The sequence below is a fragment of the Protopterus annectens genome, chromosome 2.part2 (assembly GCF_019279795.1).
Source record: "Protopterus annectens isolate FY-2018-M chromosome 2.part2, PAN1.0, whole genome shotgun sequence".
Classification (NCBI taxonomy): domain Eukaryota; kingdom Metazoa; phylum Chordata; order Ceratodontiformes; family Protopteridae; genus Protopterus; species Protopterus annectens.
In genome coordinates this window covers 28,335,174-28,360,002 of record NC_056730.1, presented here as the reverse complement: position 1 = coordinate 28,360,002, position 24,829 = coordinate 28,335,174, and the positions used below count along the sequence as shown (strand labels likewise).

Below are 24,829 nucleotides of genomic sequence, written 5' to 3'. Positions count from 1 at the left end.
GGAAACCAGTCTGGTGGACCCCTGCCATAAACAAGCTATACAATAGAAGGAGGAAACTAGTACAGAAAAGAATAAAATCCAAAGAAGGGAAGACATTCCTGATCAGTAGCAGCAAGAAACTATAATCCCTCATAAAATCATCCGAGGCTAGCTTCGAAAGAAAAATTGCCAAGCACTCCAAAGATAACCACAAGGCATTCATTAGCTATGTCAGGAATCTAAGTGGCAATTCTCAGATCTGCTCAGAGTTAGTGCAAAATGCCACAAAATACACTGAACTGACCGATATCGCCAACATCCTGGCAGACAGGTTCAGTGCAAACTTCACCGCCCTCTCACCCCCAAAAGGACCCATAACCATACCAAAAGAATGTAGTGCCCCTAAAATCACAGACACTCAGGTTAAAACAGCCCTCTCCAAAGCCAAAAACACAGCATCAATGGGACCGGACGGTGTCCCAGGCTGCGTCCTACATGAGATCAAAGATGAACTAACCCCTCACCTAAACACACTGTTCAAACTCAAGCTTGCTACAGATCACCCACCATGCCCCAGGATTCCCACTCCTCTTTTCTTGATATTCTGGAAAATATTAGGGTTCAACCAAACACCCTAATAATGGGCGATTTCAACTACCCCACCATTAACTGGGAAAACTACTCATGTACCAACTCCTTCGCTCAACGCTTTCTGGAATTAATAAACTCCAGTGCCCTGGATCAACTTATCCACCCCCCCACCAGGGGCAACAGTATCCTGGATCTAGTCATTACCAATATGAGTGACCGGTGTTCCACACCTGAAGTCAATACCTCATTGGTCTGCTCCAACCATAAGCTAATTACTCTAGATATCCACATCCTGCCTCCACCCCCCCCCCCCATTAAGGAAACCATGGTAAAAAATTTCTCCAAAGCCAACTTCATGCTTCTTAAGATAGAAGTGGTGAACTTCATGACACCCATGCCGATGGACAATACAGTTATGACTAGTGAATCCTACACAATTGCACTTTATAAGCACTTACATGAGTGCATGGATCGTGCTATCCCAAACAGAACCAAGATGCTATCCTCCAAAAAAAGGAAGCCAATCTGGAGGTCCCCTGCCATAAACAAACTGTACAACAGAAGGAAGAAACTCTTGCAAAAGAGAGTAAAATCCCATGAGTGGAGGAGCTCCCTGGTCAGACTCAGTAAGAAGCTGAGATCCCTGATTAAATCCTCCAAAGCTAGTTACGAAAACAAAATTGCCACTGATTCTAAAGACAACCACAAAGCATTCTATAGCTATGTCAAGAATCTCAATGGCAACACTCAGATCTGCTTTGAGTTACAGCACAATGGCACTAAATATACAGACCCAATTGATATTGCCAACATCCTGGCAGATAGGTTCAGTGCTAACTTTATCCCCCTCTCATCCCCTAAAGAGCCCATCTCTATACTGGAAGAATGCAAAGTTCCTGTAATCATGGCTGCACAGGTAAAAACCACACTCTCCAAAGCCAAGAACACTACATCCATGGTACCAGACAACATCACAGGCTGCATTCTACACGAACTTCAGAATGAACTGGCACCCCACCTAAGTACCATGTTCAATCATAGCCTCACCTCAGGCTTTGTGCCTGCTGAATGGCACACAGCAATGGTTATCCCACTCCACAAGGGGGGAGCCACCACGGACCCCAGGAACTACCGCCCCATTAGCCTGACAAGCCTGGTCTGCAAGGCCATGGAACATATCATCATGGAACTTATAAACAAAGATATTGGTAATCTCCAAACTCTGTATCCCACCCAGTTCGGGTTTGTAAAAGGCAGATCATGTCTCCTAAACCTAATAGACTTCGTTGAAGCAGTCACCAAAGCCATAGACAAGGGTAAGGCGGTTCAAACAGCCTATCTAGATCTTGCCAAGGCTTTTGACACCATCCCCCAATCTGGAATTATAGATAAACTCACTAAACTAGGTATAAATCCCTATGTCACAAGATGGGTTGCCAACTGGCTCACTGACAGAACCCACACTGTGAAAGTAGCAGACTCCAAATCTGACTTCAGACCAGTGACAAGTGGAGTACCACAGGGTTCAAGTCCTGGGTCCTCTCCTGTTTGGTATCTACTTCTCTGAAATACAGGCTAACACAGAAGGTCTTTGGCTAATGAAGTTTGCAGATGACTGCAAACTAGGAGCCATAATCGAAACTCCTAACGATGTGGACATCCGACAAAAGGGCCTCACTGAGACAGATGCCTGGTGTCAAAGCCATGGCCTCAAGCTCAATGCCAAAAAGTGCATTGTCATCCCCTTTGGTAAAAACTCTGTACCCATAAACTACAACATAGGTGGTAGTATACTTAACACTGAAAGTGTGATAAGACACCTTGGGACACAGGTGGACAGTAGTTGCTCCTTTGATAATCACATCGCCACAGTAGTCAGGAAATCCTTCTATGTGGCACACCTCATCACAAAAGGTTTCTCATCCAGAAAAAAGAGGTAATTGTTCCCCTCTACTCATCACTCATTAGACCCATTATAGAGTGCAATGCCCCTTTTGGTATTTACCTCACAAGACATCTACAACAACTGGAAACGCCGCAGAAATACCTGACAAAGAAGATTACCGGCCTCAAACAGATGCCCTACGCAGACTGTCTCAAAAAGCTTCAGCTTTACTCCATCGCATATCATCTATACAGAGGTGATCTCTGCCTAACATACAAAGCTATGTCAAACCCAGAACTGTTGGACATGCTCCACTTAAAGAAATCCCAATCCCTTTGAGCTACACACTCTAGGGACCTAAACCTTGTCACCACATTAAACAGAACATACCGGAGGGATAGATTCCTGTCCTAGAGACTTCCCATACTCTGGAATAAACTACCTATCTATATCAAACAAAGCTCCTCATTAGCACTCTTCAAGAAAAATCTTGATGATTGGATGGGAAATAGGAAATTCACCCCGGGGATCACCTCTGTGGCTCTGCTCGACAGTGGCACAGGAAAATAATTTTCTTGGGTGGCAAAAGCCAGGGTACCTTTTTGGCTGGGCTTGTATAGGCCCCAGAGCCAATAGCCTAGTACCTACCTATGAACCTATGAACCTGCTTCCCTCTGGATCATCACTGTTCTGTTAATCACAGTGGTTCCCAAACTTTTTCGATTCTCGGGTCCCTTGCTGAATCCAGGTCCCCCCCCCCGCAGCGTGCATAAAGTGCATATTTCATTTATTTATTTGACATTTGTTTAATGAGGCTGCCCGACTGGACTAGGAGACCTGAGGAGAAAAGCTCAAAAGTACAATAAAAAGACAATTACCAAAAGAAAGTGCATATTCTGCTTAACAGCATAACACTGATCTACTATGGTTGAGAGGTAAGCAAACCTAATTGCAATCTTATTAACTTTAAGTTTATAAGAGCAATATTTAAAATTTGTCCCTATTATTCATCTCTGTCCAGCATACCTCTCAACTGTATAAATTTTTGCCTCATATTTTTGGTCTTTTTCTCATAAAATTGTTGTTTTCTGGCAAATCACTGGCAGGTCATAGGTTCATAGGTAGGTACTAAGCTATCTGCCCGAAGGCATTTATAAGCCTAGCCAGAATGTGTTGGCTTTCACTGCCCCCTTAGTTTAGTTCCCTATGTCTCTGTCCAGCAGACCCATTGAAGTGATCCCCGGGGTAAACTTTCTGTTTCCCATCCACTCGTCAAGGTTTCTCTTGAAGAGGGTTAGTGAGGAGCTCTGCCTAATGTAGATTGAAATCTTGTTCCAGAGTATGGGATGTCTCTGGGACAAGAATCTATCCCTCCAGCACATCCTATTTATTGTTGTGGTGAGGTTTAGATCTCTAGAGTGTGTGGCTTGAGGGGATATGGTTTTCTTTAGATGGAGCATGTCCATCAATTCTGGGTTGTACATGGCCTTGTATGTCAGGCAGAGATCACCTCTGAGTAGGAGGTATGCAACCGAGTGCAGCTGGAGTTTCTTCAGTCGAGCTGCATAGGGCATCTGTTTAAGGCCAGTGATCCTCTTGGTGAGGTACTTCTGTTGTCTTTCCAGCTGTTGCAGGTATCTTGTAAGGTACATCCCAAATGGGGAGTTGTACTCTATGATGGGTCTGATGAGTGATGAGTAGAGGGGCACAATGACCTCTTTTGATCTGGATGCAAACCCTTTTGTGATTAGGTGGGCCACATAGAAGGATTTTCTAACTACTTTGGCAATGTGATTATCAAAGGAGAGGTTACTATCTACTTGGGTCCCCAGATCCCTTATTATGTCTTCCGTATGTAGGGGGCTACAACCTATGTGGGAGTTTGTGGGTACTTTGTTTTTTCCAAAGGGGATGACTATGCACTTTTTGTCATTTAGCTAGAGCCATGGTTTTGATACCAGGTATCTGTCTCAGTGAGACCCTTTTGGAGGATGTCTGTGTCCGCCAGAGAGTCAATTATAGCCCCTAGTTTGCAGTCGTCTGCAAACTTGGTCAGCCATAGTCCTTCTGTGCTTGCCTGTACCTCTGAGAAGTATATTCCGAACAGGAGGGGTTCTAGGACTGAGCCCAGGGGAACACCACTTGTAACCGGTTTAGAGTCGGACCTAGCTCCTGCAACTCTCACCATGTGGGTTCTGTCCGTGAGCCAGTTGGCAACCCATCTTGTGATGTAGGGGTTTATGTTCAGGCTGGTGAGCTGGTCTATAATACCAGAATGGGGAATGGTGTCTAAGGCCTTAGCGAGATCTAGGTAGGCTGTGTGTACCACCTTTCCCTTGTCCATAGCCTTGGTAACTGTCTCAAAGAAGTCCACCAGGTTTAGGAGTCATGATCTGCCCTTAACAAAGCCGAACTGGGCAGGGTCCAATGTTTGGAGGTTCCCAATGTCTCTGTTAATGAGTTCCATGATGATGCGCTCCATAGCCTTGCAGACCAAGCTAGTCAGGCTTATAGGGTGATAGTTCCCAGGGTCTGTTGTGGCTCCACCTTTGTGGAGCAGAATAACCATTGCTGTGTGCCTCTCTATGGGTATGTAGCCTGTGGAGAGGCTGAGTTTGAGCAGTGTGTTTAGGTGAGGGGTTAGTTCATCTTTGAGCATGTGTAGGATGCAGCCTGGGACACTGTCCGGTCCCATTGATGCTGTGTTTTTGGTTTTGGAGAGGGCTGTTTTCACCTGAGTGTCTGTGATTTTAGGGACTCTACATTCTTCTGGTATGATTATGGACCCTTTTGGGGGTGAGAGGGGGTGAACTTTGCGCTGAACCTGTCTGCCAGGATGTTGGCAATATTGGTCGGTTCAGTGTATTTTGTGCCATTCTGCACTAACTCTGAGCAGATCTGAGCATTGCTACTTAGATTCTTGACATATCTAAAGAATGCCTTGTTGTTATCTTTGGAGTCTTTGGCAATTTTTCTTTCAAAGCTTGCCTTGGATGATTTTATGAGGGATCGTAGTTTCTTGCTATACTGATCAGGGATGTCTTCCCTTCTTGGGATTTTACTCTTTTCTGTACTAGTTTCCTCCTTTTATTGTGTAGCTTGTTTATAGCAGGGGTCCGCCAGACTGGTTTCCTTTTCTTGGAGGAGTGCTTTTGCTTGGGATGGCATGATCCATGCATTCTTGTAGGTGCCCATAGAATGCATTAGTAAAGGATTTTGCAGCTTTGATAGCATTATCCTTCAGCCTGGGAGCTTTGAAACTTTCCACCTCGGTCTTAAGTAACGTGAAGTTTGCTTTTGAAAAGTTTTTCACTGTGGTTTTCTTGTCTGGGGTGGGGGCAGAATGTGGATATCTAAAGTGATTTGTTTATGGTCAGATCTAACCAGCGAGGGGTTGACCTCCAGTGTGGAACACCGGTCGCCCATGTTGGTGATGACCAGGTCCAATATGTTGTCACCTCTGGTGGGAGTGTTGACCAGTTGAACCAGGGCATTTGAGTTTATAAATTCTAGGAAATGTTGGGCAAGGGAGTTAGTACTTGAGCAGTTCTCCCAGTTAATGTTTGGGTAATTGAAATCACCCAATATTAGGGTGTTTGGTAGGACCTTTATGTTTCCCAGTGTTTCCAGAAATGCGGAATGGGGGTCCTGAGACATGGTGGGTGATCTGTAGCAAGCTACAGTTTGAATTGCAGTTGTGCCCATTGTTAGTTGCATGTGCATGATCTCTGAAGCATTGTGCTGTGCCACTAACCTGAAGGTGTGGGTATCCTTGATGAATATGGATACGCCCCTGCCTTTTGTATTTCGGTTTAAGTTCTGTGGCCAAAATGTATGGTATGAGTTGTAGCCTGGTAGTGCTGGGGTGCTCTCTGGAGCCTTAAACCAGGTTTCTGTTACTGCACATATATAGATTTTCTCCATACTGAGGAGTGCCTCGAGTGCATGCATTTTGAGGTTTAGACTTCTGGCATTGAGTAGCATTACCCTCAGTTTTTTGTTACTTGTGCTATTTACGGTGGTGGGTTTGTCTTTTGAGCCTTGCCTAAAAAGGCACTATGGGGGTGGCAAGAGCCTTGGCCAGTATTCGAAAGCTTAAGGGTGACAGGTGCAAGCCATCTCTAGTGAAGCAGCGTGGCTTTTCAAGCATGTCATCCCAGGTGGATAGACACTGGATCCCCTTTGGATGACACCAGAAACTTAGCCAATTGTTGAAATCGAGAATTTTTTTCTTTATACCGTGGTATCATTCTTGGTGAGGGCAGGATGCTACTCAGGGTCAGGGTCATACCTGCCTGGGCTACGTGATCAGAGAGCTCTTCCATGTCTCTTTTCATATAGTCCAGGGAGGTATGGCTCAGGTCATTCATACCAACATGGACAATGACAAAATCATATTTGTACTTGTTCTGGAGTGACCTGAGTGCTTGTGTTATGTGGCAGATCCTGGTACCCGACAGGTAGCGAACAGTAACCTTCTCCTTTTTCAGCCTAGTGAGTGGGATGTCAGTATGCCTGACTATAGTGTCACCTATTACTAATATGTTGGGTATGTTATTTTGCCTTAAGGGCTGTGATTGCATGGCACACTGGTTTTGTGAAGTATGTGTTTCATGGTTTGTGTTGGGGGGTGGAGGTTGCTTGGATGTGTGCTTTGGAGGTCTCTGTTGGTTTTGCAGATTTTTATTTAGAGCCTCCGAGTATGTTTTCATGTATTTATGTGACTTTTTGCCTGTGCTGCTTTAATGGGTCTTTGTGGGACTGGTGGTGTGATGCAAGTATTTCCCTTTTCCGTTATAACAGTTATAACTCTCAGTTATAACATGGATGCAAGTACAGAGTTAACTTTACAGTGCCCACATATTGTATATCTAAATTTTCGTGGTTTAAAACCTTCTGTGTCAGACATGAAATGTAAATCTGAAATGTTTGATGTTCAGGCATTAGATAACAGTTGTGTTTGTAAATGTATAAATGCCTATAATCCATACATAAATTATACAGCAATTCATAAAGACTGTTTTTTATGTGGAAATAACTTTCCAAACTTATGTCTATCTTGTCACAGGAGTCTAGTATGTAAGCCATACCATAAAATATATCCTATTCTGATAAACAATCTGTTTGATTCTAGCTTTTTTAGTTAAAGAATAACAGATACAGTAGTATGTGTCTGGGCAATCTATAGACATTTCTTTCAGATCCAATATCCTGGAAGAAAGCTGTAGTGACTGTAATACCTATAAATAGTAAAGAACCATCAGATCCAGCATCATATAGGCCCATTTCAATTCTAAACCATAATTATAAAGTGCTTATGTCTATAATGACTAAAATAATGGAAAGAAATTATGTCAAAATTGATAGATAAGGATTATTGTGGTTTTGTGGAAGGAAGGTAAACATTTGATAACATTAATAGAACGGTGATGATCCAGAGGGAAGCAGAATGTAAGAAAATGCCAGTGCTGGTCATGGAACTTGATGCAGATAAAACACTTGACAGAGGAAGTTGGGATTTTATGGGTAGGGTAATGGAAGCATTTGCATTCCCTGATAAAATAATAAGGTTGATTAGGAGGATATATGAAAGATCAGAGGCAAAAAATAAAGTTGGGGGGCTCCTCTCTGATAAGTTCTCTTTGAGACGAGGAACCAGAAAGGGGTGTCCGCTTTCCCATTTGTCATTTGTGTTATATTTAGAACCATTAGCCAAGGTAATAAGGGGCTCAGAAATTTAAGGTTATAATTGGTATGATAATCAAGAAAAGTTAGCTTTATTTTTAGATGATATTATTTTTTACCTAATAAAACCAGAAAAGGATATCTCAGTGTTGTGGAATATTCTGAGACAGTTTCAAGTCTTTTCAATATACAAGCTTAAGGAAGATAAAACAAAGGTAATAACTGTAAACTACGTACCCACACATGAATTGGTTCAGCAATACCCATATTTATGGTGTATGATAAAATGAAGTACTTAGGAGTATGGATTAAAAAGGATTCTGTTATGATAGCTAAGAATATGTGGGAAAGACTGAACAAAAGATAATAGATAACTGTGAAATTGGAAGTTCTGTTTTATGGATATGGATAACAAAATAAAAGCAGTGAAAATATTTTAGTCCCTTTTGTTTTATACACAGTTCAGGCATATTTTTATCAAGCAGAGGAGAAGCTGTAGATAGCAATTAATAAAGATATGAAGGATTTTATCTGAGAGGGGAAAAGGGCAAGAGTCAAGTGGGATAAGCTGATCTTTCCAATAGAACAAGGTGGTTTAGCATTACCTGATTTGAAGGGGTATTTCAGAGCTACACAGTTAAGGCTCCTATACTTAGTACAAACAGAAAACTATAATTCAAAGTGGAAAGGGATGATAATGAAACAGGGGAAAAGCTCAAGAAATAAGCAAAGGCTAGGATTTTGGATGTAGATCCTTAAGGAGAGTAGCAATAACCATACAGGAATATTATATTCATAAAGTATTCTAAGCCAACACTGGAATGGAGAAAGGAGATTCTGCCAATAGGGATGACTGCAATTAGGGGTACAGAGAATAGTCACGAAGGGGCTGGAATTTACTGGAGAAAACTGGCAAAGGAACCAAGTTACTGGGAGTAAATAATTAGAGAAGGAAAAGTAATAGAATGGGAAGAGGCCAAGAATTCATTTGGACTGAAGGTTAGAGATTGCCTTCCCTATGAAGCATGGATATCAGAGTATAGGCAAAGAGAAAGAACAGTGAGATCCTAAGTGAAAGACCAGCACTGTAGAGTTTTTAGTGGAATCTAAAACAGAAGCTGCTGTTAAAAAAGGGGCAAGTAATAGGGCATATAAAATATTGCATGATAATTATAGGAGTCAATCAGAGGAAACTGGAAAGAATTGGGAAGAGAGATTGGATAAGCAATTCACAAATAAACAATGGGAGGATATATGAATGGCTTCCAAATATGCAACAAAGTCTAGAAGATTTAGGATCTTTGCTTGTAAATGTTTGTATAGGTATTTTTATACCCCAGGCACACTCCAAATAAATTTTTCGTAGGTAGGTTTCAAATGTTGGAGGTGTGATGGGGTCGAAAGAGATAATTGGAAACATATTTTTTTGGGAGAGTAATGAAATGATAGACTTCAAAAATTTCCTGCTGACTATTCTGTCAGAAATGCTGGGACAGCAAATTGGTATAACTGCAGAAATTATTTTTGAGCTATGACACCAAATCAAAATTGTCTAGACATAGTAAGGCCTTGCTGACTTTTCTGGTGGCTGCCAAAAAATCAATTACTAGACAATGGAAATCAAAGTCTAAACCAACCGTACTAAAGTAGTGAATATAGTAACAGAGATAAACTGGAATTGGGATCTTTAGAAAAGGGTGTGAATAAATTACATAGAAAAATAGGATTTGTGGGAACAATACATGCAGAATAATATTTTGGGGGAGGAATGAGATTTAAGGGAAGGCAGGAATTTAAAGAGCTATTTAATGTTAGACAATGACTCTAAAGGAGATTATACCTGATCTATAATGTTTGCAAAAGGAAATGTTTATGGTTTGTTTTTAGTTATATAAATGCATGATTGCCTATGTCATAAGTGATAATTCAACAGAGGTAGTTCTTGTTTAAAGAAAAAAAGTGTACTACAGATATGTAATTCCTTGCATACAGCTAAGCTATTAATATAGCAAGCATTGTTCAGTGGGTATAAGTGTTTTATGAAACAGCAGAGCCACAGACTTGTCTGCCTTCCTTCCCCAAAAAGTTGACTGGTCAGTGTCAGCAACTAACTCCTACTCTCCCCTGCCAGCTTGTCAATCACCTTGGTCACTAATCAGTCCTTTTTTTTTTACCTGGGACTCTGTCAGGGCTTTATCTCTCTCTTGCTCCACAGAACCAGTGAGCTTCAAACTCCTAAAACAGAAAAGACTAAAATTGTGTAGAGAGCCCAATGCATAAGGGCTATGCCCTTGCACTTTCCCAATTTAGATATTCTAACTCCAGGATCACATCACATTGGAGAAAAAAAAACATGACTACTTGGTTTGTAGTAATCAATTGTTCTCTTACATGCAGCATAGTGTGATGTTGGTGTTAAAATAAATAACTGGGGAGTTTGAGGTTGTGCGTCCACTCCAAATGGGTGAAGGAGGGATGATGCTACCCTGCATAATATAATCTATGTTGCAGTTTACTCTCAGCCTTATTCAGGACTTTTGTATTTATGCTGTTCAGGAGAACTGTACATGCGTGCGTGTGTGTGCGCGCATGTGTGTGTGCCTGCACGTGTTTGTGTTGCGACTATAAGAAAGTTGACATTTCGAAAGTTCGAAATTTAGAAGTAGACCCATACACACACACACATATATATATATATATATATATATATATATATATATATATATATAAAAATGTGTGTGTGTGTGTGTGTGTGAGTGTGTGTGTGTGTGTGTGTGTGTGTGTGTGTGTGTGTGTGTGTCTGTGTGTGTGTGTGTGTGTGTGTGTGTGTGTGTATATATATATATATATATATATATATATATATATATATATATATATATATATATATATTATCATATGTATATACCTATATTCATCCATCCACAACCCTCTTTCCCCATTTTTTGGACATGAGGTCAGGGTGTTAAGAGGTTCATATAGGTTGGTACTAGGCTATTGGCCCTAGAGCCTATACAGGCCTAGCCAAACAATTCCCCGAATATTTCTTCCCACAATATTTACTTCCCTGAACCCCTGTCTAGCAGGGCAAAGGGCAACTGACATGATCCCGAGGGTGAATTTCCTATCTCACATCCAATCATCAAGGTTCCTTTTGAAGAGGGCCAAGGATGGTAGTTCCCGGGATCCAAGGTGGATTCCCCCCTTGTGGAGTGGGATAACTGTAGCTGTGCACCACTCAGTGGGCATGAAGCCTGAGGTGAGGCTATGATTAAACATGACACTTAGGTGAGGTGCCAGTTCATTTTGGAGTTCATGTAGTACACAGCCCGGGCAGTCTATTCCAGAGTATGGGGAGTCTCTGGGTCAGGAACCTATCCCTTCAGCATGTTTTGCTCATTGTGATGACAAGGTTTAGACCCCTGGTGCGTATGGCTTTAAGGGATTGGGATTTCTTTAAGTGAAGCATGTCCAACAGATCAGGGTTTGACATGGCCTTGTATGTTAAGCAGAGATCACCTCTGAGTAGACGATATGCCACAGAGTATAGCTGGAGTTTTTTTAGATGGTCAGCATAGGGCATCTGCTTTAGGCCTGTGATTCTTTTAGTGAGGTATTTCTGCAGTCTTTCCAGCTGTTGCAGATGTCTTGTGGGGTACATACCAAATGGTGCATTGTACTTTATAATGGGTCTAATGAGGGATGAGTACAGTGGGACAATGACCTCCTTTTTTTCTGGATGAAAAGCCCTTAGTGGTGAGGTGTGCCACATGGAAGGATTTCCTGACTGTTGTGGCGATGTGGTTATCGAAGGTGAGACCACTGTCCACCTGTGTCCCTAAGTCTCTTATCACACTTTCGGTGTTTAGTGTACTGCCACCTATATGGTAATTCATGGATACATGTTTTTTCCCAAAGGGGATAACTATACATTTCTTGGCATTGAGCTTGAGCCCATGGCTCTGCCACCAAGCATCTGGAGGCAGTCGGAGGTCACTTAGTTTTATACCCAGACGCTTGGCTAGGAATTACATCAGATTCCTGGGTAAAAAGCATAACTACCAGAGGTTACATCATTCCCATTTCAGAATCCCCTTCCATTCGTGCAAGAATCCCAGATGTTCCACCCAGTCTGCTGAATCTAGCATCCATAGAAATTCAAAGGCTGCTGGAAAAAATAGTCATCCAGCCAGTCCCGGCAGACCAGATAGGATCCGGAACTTACTCCAGGTTCTTTTTAGTTCCAAAGAAAACAGGGAACTGGAGGCCCATCTTAGACCTCAGCAAACTAAATACCTTTGTCAAAAAGGAAAAGTTCCGGATGGTCATGCTTCAATCGATACTTCCATTTCTTGAAACGGGCGATTGGATGTGCTCGATAGAACTCAAGGATGCCTACTACCACATAAAAATGGCCAGGTCATCCAGAGATCACTTGCATTTCCAGCTGGGGGCCAGTCACTACCAATTCTGAGCTCTGCCCTTTGGTCTCACCACAGCCCCCAGATTGTTCACCAAATGCATGGCAGTGATCACGGCTCACCTGAGACATTTAGGATTCCGGGTGTTTCCATATCTCGACGATTGGCTCCTCACTGCCACCACCAGGCATCAACTGATTCATGCCAGAGATTACACTATCAGCCTGTGTTCCCAGTTGGGCATAACCTTAAATTTCGAATAATCTGCTTTATCGCCGTCGCAGCATATTTCCTTTATAGGAGCAGATGTAGACACCACCACCTCCCTGGTCAGATTGCCTCAAGAACGAGTAATCTCTTTACAAAATCAAGTATCCCTTTTGTTGATGGAAAAGAAAGTCCCTGCATTCCAAGTTCTGAAGCTGTTAGGCACCATGACAGCGACTCTCATAGTGGTTCCTCTGGGGCGTATGCACATGAGGATACTCCAATGGTTACTCTTCACACAGTGGTCTTATCAACAACTTCCAATGTCACACAAGATTCTGCTGACAAATACTTGCAAAAAGGACCTCCTTTGGTGGTTGAACAGCCACCAAGTTACTGTAGGTCGTCCATTTGTACTCCCCCCTCCCACAGCCACAGTGACCACGGATGCTTCCCTGATAGAGTGGGGTGGGGGGCTGTGTCAGGGAAGAAAAGTCCAAGGTACTTGGTCAGAGATGGAATCCAGTTTGCACATCAATGTCTTGGAGTTGAGAGCGGTGTTCCTAGCATTGCAACACTTTCATGACTCTATACCTTGAGAGATGATTGCAATACAGATATACAATATGTCAGTAGTCTGGTACATCAACAAGCAAGGGGGAACCAGATCTTACCCCTTATGCCGAGAGGCCCTGAGAATTTGGCAGTGGGCTGTATCCACCGGGCGCTTCCTGATAGCAATGCACATCCCGGGGTCATCCAACGTGATAGCAGACAAATTGAGCAGAGCCATTCTGTTGCCTCACAAGTGGTCCCTCAAAGAACAAGTGGTGGAAATGATATTCTGCAAATGGGGCCAGCCTTGCTGCAACCTTTTTGAATCCCCGATGAATGCCAAATGCAGAAGCTACTTTGCCCTGTACCCTCCATCGGGGGGCATCCCAAGGGACACACTAGTACACGATTGGCCCTCTGGTCTCCTATATGCCTTTCCTCCATCGCCGCTGATCCCCACATTTTTACAGAAAGCCAAAAGCCTGGGAAGGACTGTTATTCTGATATCCCCCATTTTGGCCTCAGCAGATATGGTTCCCCTTCCTTCAACAATACCAAGTGGAAGAACCTTGGGTTCTGGACCCAGTGCCAGACCTTCTGACTCATTCATCAGGAGTTCTTCACCCCTTTCTTGTCTCCCTCAAACTGACAGCTTGGCTGCTCCACTTCCCAACCTAGCCAACTCTCATGATTTGTCTCCTGCAGTTCAGCATATTCTGGTTTCCTCTCATAAAGTCTCCACCAGGAAACTATATAACAGCAAATGGAAACGATTTGGTCATTGGGCTTCTCAACATGGTATTGATCCCTTTATCGCCCCTATTCATAGCATTCTGGAATATTTGACTTCACTTTTCCACGGTGGAGCGGCAGCCGCTACTATAAGGGTTCAATTGGCTGCCATATCTAACTTCCATGTGGGATGGGGAGGTTTTAACATTATGTCCCACAGATTATGTAAAGCCTTTTTGAAAGGGACTCATTACCTTCGACCCCCCATCAGACATCCTATTACTCCCTGGACTCTAAATTTGGTGCTGTCTCAACTCATGCTTCCCCCTTTTGAGCCCACATCTTCTTGTCCTTTGAAGTTCCTTTCTTGGAAGCCAATTTTCTTAGTGGCCATTACTTCAGCGCGTAGAGTTTCTGAACTTCAAGCACTCTCTATTAGGCCCCCATATTTGGTCTTTCACCCCGACAGGGTGTCTCTAAGAACAAATCCATCCTTTCTCCCAAAGGTTTGTTCCGAAGCAAACTTGAACCAGTCCATTGAACTTCCCACTTTTTTCAGGCATCATGCCAGTAAATTGGAATACATGTTGCATAAGCTTGATGTTCACAGACAATTGAGATTTTATTTGGACAGAATAAAAGAATTCAGAAAATCAGATCAACTATTTGTTTCCCATGCAGACAATAAGAAGGGCCTTTTGGTATCCAAAGTTACGTTGTCCAAATGATTTCTGATTGTATAACGTTTGCATATTCTTCAACCCATCATCCTTTAGAATGTGAAGTGAAAGCTCATTCTACCAGGGCTGTTTCTATGTCCTTAGCTCACGCAGCTCATTTACCTTTGGACACCATTTGTACAGCTGCTACTTGGTCCAAATCTCATACGTTTATTACTCATTACAAAGTGGACAGGGCCTCCAGGGACAGGGCTTCCTTTGGTTCCACCATTCTCAGGAAATGTACTCCCGTGAGCCGCCAAGGATTGGATTGCTTGGGACGCTATCCACGTGTAAGAACAAACGGCGAGATTGAACAACTTCACATAAAGAAGTTATGTTCTTACCATAATGTTCCATGTGAGTTGCTCATCTCACCTTTTGTTCTTACACTCCCTCCCATCTTCCTCCTCCATGTTCTGGAAGAACGGGTATGGCTGGTGGTCTGTTTGATCTTGCTAGTATCCTCTTGTCAGCCAGGTTATTGTCTAACTAATTGTAAATAGTTACTTTGTTATATTGGGTTGCTTAGTTGTGTTTCTTGCTGGTTTCAGCAAACTAGATCTGGGGTTTGGCAGAAGAGCATCATGGGATAGGGACTGTGTCTTGAGCTTCTCAGAGATCTAGAGCTTGGAAAGCGGCCAACTTGGAGCCGATGGATTGGCTCCGTACCCATGTGTAAGAACAAAAGGCGAGATGAACAACTCACATGGAATGCTATGGTAAGAACATAACTTCTTTTTTTTAAATTTCACTGTAAACAAGCTTGGCAGTGGCCTTTTCCCTGTATTTACAGCACATTGATTTTATGAAGTGCAGACTTCACCCTTTCAACTACTTTAGCTGGGTTACAGGTAATTCTGTTTTTTTAATTTGTTGGTGATATTTATATTGAAATTTGGTTGTATCTATGTAAATTATATGAGTATTTTGTTCTATATTCTCTGTTAGTAACCTGAAAAAATATCTCTTCTATATGAACTGTCCATTGTTGTCTTGTATGTTTAGGAAATGTGTTGGTGTATAAACTGCTTGCATAACTTTGCAGTTGAAATGGTTAAGTAGCTACTGGTTGCTTTATAATACAGGTTGAGATGATGGGTGTGCCCATCTTGGTGGCGAGGGGGGTAATGGGTCCAAGTCAGTCCCAACCACCCCTTCTTATTCCTCAATACAATCTTTCCTGAAGAGTGGGGATGGAGCTGCAGAGCAGGAATAGTACAGGGAAAAAGTGGGCGTAGTCACCCAAGTTGATGGTAATAACCCTTGTTGGCTGTCTAGCTGGGAGCACAATGCAAATTGATAGAGAGGTATAGGCAGTCCCCGTAGTGACGTACATATCCATGTCACCACCCATGGGTAGGGGTTAGGGCCATTCATACAGAAATGCCCTCTTATTGCTGAGGGCATGTAAGGGCATCAAACTACGCAATGTCTACCTGAATGATGACCTCTGTGGATGGCCTTTGCTCTAGGGGATCTGAGAGAAGAAATACCAGATGGCAGAGGGGGCCAAAATGATATAGCAAAATAATGTTACACTACTTGAGTCACCTGCATTCTGTAGTACTGTATTTAAGTATTAAAAGTTTGTGTGCTGTAAACTTCATTATTTTCAGTCTTTATGATGCTGTAGTTCTGTCCATCCTTTTTTTGCAAATCCTTCTTGCTTTCATGATGCCACAAGAAGGTCTTATCATGTAACTATCCCATCCTGCCTGCAATGTTTAATACACTAATGTAACACTTGTAGAAATAAGTGGTGGCTTTAGGTTCTGCTTTTTGCTGAACACAACATGGTCATAGTGGCTGACTGGTGGGGGGAACATCAAGGCCAAAAACAAAGGGATAATAACTTGAAAGAGCAGAGATATTGTCAGCACTAAGAGAATTAAAGCTTTACAACAAAGCTGTCTGCCATATACTGCCCCACTGATAAGCCATATCAGTAATTATTCAACTGTAATCATAACTGCTGTGAGTTGTTGCACACAGTCTGCCTCTTTATCTTTCCCGAAAAAAGATACCTACCTTCTAACTGCAGCATTGATGATGGATTGTAAGCACAGTGAAAGAAACAATGACACTAATAATGCTTGTAAACATGTATATTGCCCTCATGACAAATAATGTGAAATCATACAGCAGTAATCATGCAAAATGCCCTGCAGTTTCACAGACAGCACGCTTCCTCACTTCTACACGCACTCATTACTCACCATTTCATTCTATATCTCAGTTGTATTATGAGGGAAGTGAAAGAACAGTGAGCACAGTAATGCATTTCATATTCTCCTTCTTTACCTTTGTGGCCTTGTATATATGCCTCTGACTTTAGATTACGAGGAAAGAGAAAGAAGAAATGGTCTCAGTAATGCATTGCAACTTTGCGTTTTCACATAAAGAATCGCAGAATCACCTAGCTGCCTTTCTGCTTTCACGCACAGATGGCTTCCCAAACATATTTCATCTTCTGGTGATCACACTTTGGAGGTGATCACCAAGAAGCAGCAGAAATAATGTACCACAGAATGAAACCCAGACTCTCAGCCGGCCAAATGCTGTATTCCTTTGCTGTCTTGAAGTTATGGAACAATTTTCCTCCATCTCTCAGAACTATCGGCAATCCTGCATCCTTCAAAAAATCCCTAAAATAACATCTTCTCTCTCATTGGCTATGCTCATGTACCCCAACCAATAAAACCAAACACCTGATTTCCCTCTCTAGAACCCCATTTTATATCCATCTTTATAAACTCTCCACCACTCCTGCCCTGTTTATTAACTCCCTGTTTCTGTCTATCTATATTTCTAACTCATTCCTTTCACTTGTTTTCCTCCCAGATTCTTTACTACTCAACTTCTACCCATATACTGGAGTATACCTATATTCTTGCTCTTTAACCCTAGATTTCTGCAGCCTCCCTTCCTGCTCAACTTACTTCTATACACCTTGCCATTTCCACTATCACTCCTACATATTCTCATTTTATCTCTAACACTCTAAGACCTTTGTTTGCAATGAATGTATGTTATCACTGTTATATTTGCGAGTTTACACTTGTAACTATATATAATTTAAGCATGTTTCTACATTGTCTTCAATTTTGTAAATTACTTTGTATATAATATTGTGGAGCTTTTCTCCCCGGGCCTCCACTGAAAATGGGCTCTCCCTAAGGGCCAGTGGACTTTCACAGTCAACAAATGCAATAAATAAATAATTACAAGTTGCTTATCTCCTGTGTTACCATTGTCCATGCTAATATGTTTTTTTTTCTTTCTTTCTAGCATACACCAAATTAATATAAATAAAATAACAACAAAATAAAAATCAGATGTCTGCAACACAGCATATTCTGAATTGAATCCTGCTCATCCTAAAGTGCATGTTTAATGACTTCAGATAAACAGATATTGACTTTTCCTGCATAGCTCTCTTTCCATACCTATTCCTAGTGTTTCCATGTTCCTGAAAAATGAAAAACTACCAACCAAATAAAAAACTTCTCAGAAATGAGTAAACTGCATCAGTGCTAAAGGTGATTTTTTCAGCAGTTATGTGAACTACTTGCAGCTGCACAGCCTGTAGCTGAACTCAGCAGGATTCAAGCACAAAGTCTAGGCAATGCATATTGCAGAAAATCAAAGAGGAGTAAACAAATCTCCAAATCTCCATAGAGATTCCCTGTATTCTGTCTCCTACAGGCGTTTGAGGGGATATCTATGCCTAACATACAGGGCATTGTCAGACGCCACTCTAATGGACCTCCTGTATGTCCACAAAAGAAAAACAGCACCAGAATTACCCATTCTAAAGCCTTACTCCTTGCCTGTGATATAAATAGGACCTGCTGGAGAGATAGATATGTATCCCAGAGACTACCCCATCTATGGAACAGGCTCCCCATCCATGTGAAGCAGAGTTCCTCCTTAACTCAATTCAAGTGTAACTTGGACAATTGGATGGGAAACCGGAAATTCATCCCTGGTATGGCACCTATTTCTCTAATGGACACAGGTAACCTCTAAATAGTTCATCTCCCTGGCCAGTGCTTACACTCATCAAGGGTATCAAACCTTGTCAGAGATTTGGGATGCATGGCTAGCCTTAAAAAGGTCCTTGTGGTCATTAGCCTAGTAAACACCTATAAACCTGGGAACCTATGATATGGGAAGCTTGAAGGGAAGGCATAACCTCCAAAGCACATAACTCTGAAATGCTATTTAAATATTCTATTCTCAAATTCAGTGCTACTTTGAAGTGCTGGATTGGGGGGTAGATTAACCTTTAACAAGGAGAGGCAAAAGGGGCAGTTTCCCCAACACAATTTGTTAGGGGATGTGATCAGCACTGCAGAGGAGTTGCCAGCTAGTCTTTGCAAACAGTATTGGTAACTAAGTAAGCAGCCAATTTCGTGCTCATGTCTGCTTAGGAAACATTGAATGTTGTGCCAAGATATGTAGCAAGGAGCTCATGTAGGCCTTTGCCACAGTTTAACAAAGATGTTTGGAATAGTTTAGAAAACAGCTGTTATATAGATGTAGCTATGTAACAGTTCTTAGTATAAAAACTTTCATTTTTTTTTGACAGTCAGTAAACTATTATATCTCTTTGCTGCAACTTAACAAAGGTGTTGATACACATTAGCCCTTTGCTTAGCCTGAGGACATTTTTCCTCACCTTTAGAAAGACTTTGTTTTTATCCTCAGCTTCAAACTGGAGTGGAGAGACCAAGTGAGGGTATTGCCCAGCCCAGGGCACCAACTGACCTTGCTACAGCTCTGAGTGTAGACATTCATAAATGCATACATGTTTATGAAACATTAAGTTATGACACTCAGAATTCATAACACCGGTCCACATTAATGCTACAGTGTAATTGAGAAACATGCTTAGAGATCATAATGCTGCCATAAAAACATCAATAGGAGCAACGGAATGCTGTACGTTTATAAAATGTATATGTGGCACAGAAGTTGATTGGTATACATTTTTGCTGTGTTAGGTGTGTGGGGACAGCAGTCTGAGTTATATTGCTGCCTCTCACACCGACCTAACATTGCAGAAACATACACTCATCTTCAAATGCTCATTTTAAAGCATAGATTACAGATTTCTAGTTGAACCTTCTATTGAACTTGCCTTAGAGTTCTACACTGAACACTTGAGTTAATAACTAGTTGCTTGCTAAGATTTAAAAAAGGTAACCCTGCCAAACGTTCCAGGCAGTCCCAAATCTACAGTGTAACCCCTCAGCATTTCAGTCTTCTCCCTCACAGCACCCCATGGAGTTTATGAGCTCTGCATCCCACAACTGCTGCTTTCTGTGTGGCTTAAATCCTTTCTTTGTCTCCTACTGTTGCCAAGAAACAGTGTCTTACTGCTGCTGCCACCAAGAAACAGTCTCTGACTCCCATTGCTTCTGCTGTCTCCAAGAAGTGCCATAATCTGAAAAAAAAAAAAAAAAAACAGGTGATATCCAAACAAATTTCAGATCTTTTGATTTAAGTACAGCACATCACTCTATTGTATACTTAAAATTCAGGGGCTTTATGCTCCAAGTTACATCTTGATAGTGATATCTAAACTGATGCTTGAAGGAGAAGACGTCCTTTGACTATTAAACATAAGATTGGACTGCAATGCAGTATGAGTGCAGCAGTAAAACAGATGGCATGTGTCCCCTTGCAGAGTCACAACACTATATGTTAAGGGATCATTGTTCGCAGTATGCAGAAGATACCCTGTCTTTGGAATCTGCAGGTTTAGTATATTACTGTGGTAACTCTCACCAAAGCGACATACAATAGGACTGCTGGGATGGGATGGCAGGAGATCTCAGCCAGCAACATGTAACTTTTTCTGATTCTCACAGATGTGGCCCTTCCCTGCAGATGATGTGTGTATACAAAAAAAAAAAAAAAGACAGAGAGGAAACAAAGGGTGCTCACTGGGCAAATAACTTTAGTGAAAAATTATAAATTTTGTACTATAGTTAATCTTTAGGTTATAGCATTAATTAACAACCTGTATGTTTCGATACATGTGGTAATGGAATGTCATTTTACATATCAGAAATGGATGCAGTACAGTTATAGACAAACTCAGGCTAGTTGCAGGCACAGACTTTTGCAAATGCAGTTTAAAAAACAGACATCAGATGTCTAGTATCATGTTCAACAGCTGTGCAGGAATTCCTTAGTTTCCATACTATAGCAGTCATACAGGTCTGACTTGAAAGGCATCATCTTCATCTGTTGTGTGTTATGGGCACATTCATTCTAGAATATGACTTTAAACAGCACTGCTAATTCCTTCACCAGTTCAAATAACTCCAGTGCATTAATTAAAATAATACCACAGTGGTCCATATCTAAGCACAGCTGCATTCCAGTTACAGTTTATAATCTATATGAATACTGGCTCTAGATTATTGTCACTGTAGAAGTGACACCCCTGTTGAAGGGGTTGTGGGTGGATGGGGGATGGACGGATGGTAGCTTATAATCACTCTCTATCATAGCCTACTGTGATGCTGGTCATCACTGACAGAAAACTGGCAGTCCATCCTGTTAGCAGGCAGTGCAATGCAGTGGCTTGTGAAGGCAATGTCCCCATTTCATTCTTTACCATGGTGTGTTCTCATGTGCAGTTACAGATTATGAGCACTGCAAATAACTCAATCAATCAATCAATCAATCAATCAATCAATCAATCAATCAATCAATCAATCAATCAGTCAGTCAGTCTATCCAGTTTAGATTTAAAGACGTACTCAAAAATAGATACAGAAAAAAACAAATGTGCAGATTTTAATTGCAGGTGTAAAGCTTATGGATGTCACAACTTTCCTATACAAGTGGGCATGAGTAAAATGGGAAGAGGTCAAAATATCTGTAGAATAAACATGCACCGGCGATGTAAGGAAGCACCAAGATGAGACGCTGCTAGATTTCTGACTGAATCTGCATGAGATGATTATGCACTGAGTATTTGGGAAAACTGGGTGTTTAAAATGGCCCTTCAGAATCACAAGTGTGATTACTCCATTCACATTTCTATTATCTATCTTTGACATTTGCAATATTAGTTCATATTTTTTATTTCTTATCAAAAGCTTTTGTAGAAAAATGCAGTAATATTATGAATGAAGCTTGAACACATCATTACTGGAGTACATATCAGATGGTGTGTAAAGAATAATACAAAAGTATTAAAGCATCAGTGTTTGTCAGCAGTCTTTTACTATATTTTCTAACATATAGCAAAAATGTGTAGCCTTTGTGACTTTAGCCATATACCATATATGTTATTGTGCCAGATGTGAAATGGATCAAACCAAAAGTGGAACTAACATCTCTTTTGGGTATGTAATTGTGGCTAGGGTATCTGCAGATGCTTCTTAATATACTGTTCATTTATCCAAAGATTGTCCTGCAAAAGTTCACTGACTTACTCGGTGGCAGTTCTGGCACACCCAAGATGGATTATCTTGGGTGATTTCAGAGGCAGTATTGATAGCAACTTATGTGAACTTATCAAGGAGCTACTTCATATTATTGGACATTTAGGCATGGCTTAAGTGGTTTTCTTTCTGACGCATTCACTGGACATGATATTCCAGCTGGGCGTAGTGACAGTCAAACTGGTGGTGGAACCAGTCTTATAGTTAGGTGGCTGTGTGGCCCATTTCTTTCTAAAACATACAGTGAGTACAGCACCCAGTATTGAACTGGATTGGTAAAGAGATTTAAACAAATGTCATTAGTGGTGATTTGATGCATACTGTACTAAGTCCTTGAAGAGGATGGTTTAAGACAGTCAATAGCTCTCTGTGGCTGTTTACTGATGACAAATCACTGCGGCCATGGATTATTTTGTTCAACATGTGTACACTATGAACCTACTGTAACAAGAGTGTGCAGGTTTGAACAGGAGCTTCATGAGTTGTTGAGGCCAGGATGCAGAGTAGAAGAGAATATACGAAACTGAGGAAAAAAGACTGCAGAATTGCTGGGTTTCAAATCAGTTTTTGCTGTCTCTTCAAAAGGCTATTCTTATCTGACAAGCTCTTGGATGTATCAAATAATTCAGGTGTTCTGAACAATTGTCAGGATGTGTGTCTGGCCATTATCTGCCACAAGGTATGTGAAACTGTACATTTTTTGCTGGCAGGCTATCCCTATTCAGGAATTACTTTCCCCAAGATGAATCCATTAGGTTTTTAAATAGTCTTGTGAATTGTCCTGATTTCTTTTGGACTATGTTTAGGTATGTTAACAATGTTGTCTTGAGTGCAGTTTCAGCTGTTTCACCAGCTGTTGTAGATTGGATTCTGGTCTTGCTAAGCTAATTAAATTTTGCCTGGAGTCTTGTGTGCCTGATTTCTTTCTAAACAAAGAAGCTCTCTTTAGCGCTATGTGGACTGGGGAACTTCAGTTCCACTGCAAACCTCTCATTTTAGGGCAGATCATTAAAAATAAACTATACAAATGGTTGTATTCTTTACTTGCTTCTTATAATCTTCCTGGTACATTTTAACTGAAGCTTACAGTTAGGACACAGTAATGAAACTGCCATTGTTAAACTAATGAATAAACTTATGGTAATGGGTCAGTCTTGGTCCTTCTTTACCTCTCAGTAGCATTTAATACCTTGGACTACTGGAACTTGGAGTAATTTTATAGCTCCTGCAGCCTGTCCATCATAATATTAGTATGGCTTACACAGTAAGTTAGTCAGATGCTTCCTTTAGAAGGTCCCTTAAGTGTCTCTTACTTGAGGTGATTCATCTGAATTGCAGGATGAATTTCTTGTTTTTGTAAATAATGTTAGCCTTTGCATTTTATATTTATTATGTATTATTTTCTTTTGTTTTTATAAGCCAATTGTTGAAGTCAATCATTTTATCCTTATATTGTGGTATCATTCTGGGCAGATAATTATACAGTATGTCAGTTTTAAGCACTTTAAATAAGGCATTTGAAGTAAATTACATTTGTTCCAATTTCTACCCTCCGAAGGTTTGTTCATTAGTTTGCCTCTTTATTCTACCCTTTTTACATTTTCCCTAGTACAGAGTTTACTAGATCAAGTTCCTCTGGGAAGACATTCCTGTCTATTATCAATAGTATTTTTAAAACATATTCTAATATTTAAAGTTGTGGTACTCCTCAGTGTCAAACTGAATTAATCAAATGCAACTATTGTGACTTTGCTTCTGAAAATGTCTGGATTGGTAGAAAGTCTTTGTTTTCAAAGTGAAGTAAAACTAAATCTATCTCAGACCAAGGTACAAGAACCTTGGAGTTAGTATACTTTGGTAAAGGGTGTACTTCCAGTGTACAAATTGTTTCGGTCATGTCTGTTTGAATACTTTTCAATAAAATGAGACCTGATGGTCATCTTCCAATGTGTGTGTGTGTGTGTGTGTGTGTGTGTGTGTGTGTTTTCTGACTTAAGTAATTAAAAATGGTCATCGTTAATAATTAAATAAAAAGTTTTGATCTGTCCTATCAGATACTCATTCTACTTTGGTTGTATTTTACTTAGCAGTGCTATTATATATTTCTGCACATATGTTATGTCATACCAAGATGTTTGATATAATTAACTATAATGGCTTTGACCTTGAGCAGGATCATAAAATCAAAGTTTAGAATATTGGATCTTAATTCAGAAATAAAATAAAATAAAACATAACAGAGGCTTGGGTCATGAGCAAGGAAGAAAGAGTGAGGAAGAAAAACCAGACAAACAGATGCATAAAATGACAGCACAGTGTTATGTTTCCTGTTGCTCCATCTTAATCCGTCTTAAAGTGTTTTGTCACACTTTTGTGACTTACCTGTTACATACCATATGTGGCGTATGAAGTCCCGATCTGCATTCTCATTGTATCCGCTTATTTTCATGCACTAAAATAAAAAAGTCCTTCGTAAAATTAATTTTTCCCACATCAATGCCATTGAGGTTTAACACTGATCTTTAACCTTGGTGACATCGACTAAGGGGTAAATGTGAGAGGCATCAATAGCCTGTAATGGATGCA

The 24,829-nt window shown here is 41.0% G+C and overlaps 1 protein-coding gene across 1 annotated transcript in view; it reads left to right on the top strand.

Moving 5' to 3' along the window:
• Positions 1 to 24,829, top strand: part of CMYA5 (cardiomyopathy associated 5) — a 704,220-nt gene that overhangs the window by 113,015 nt on the left and 566,376 nt on the right. The gene's annotated exons all lie outside the window — the stretch shown is intronic.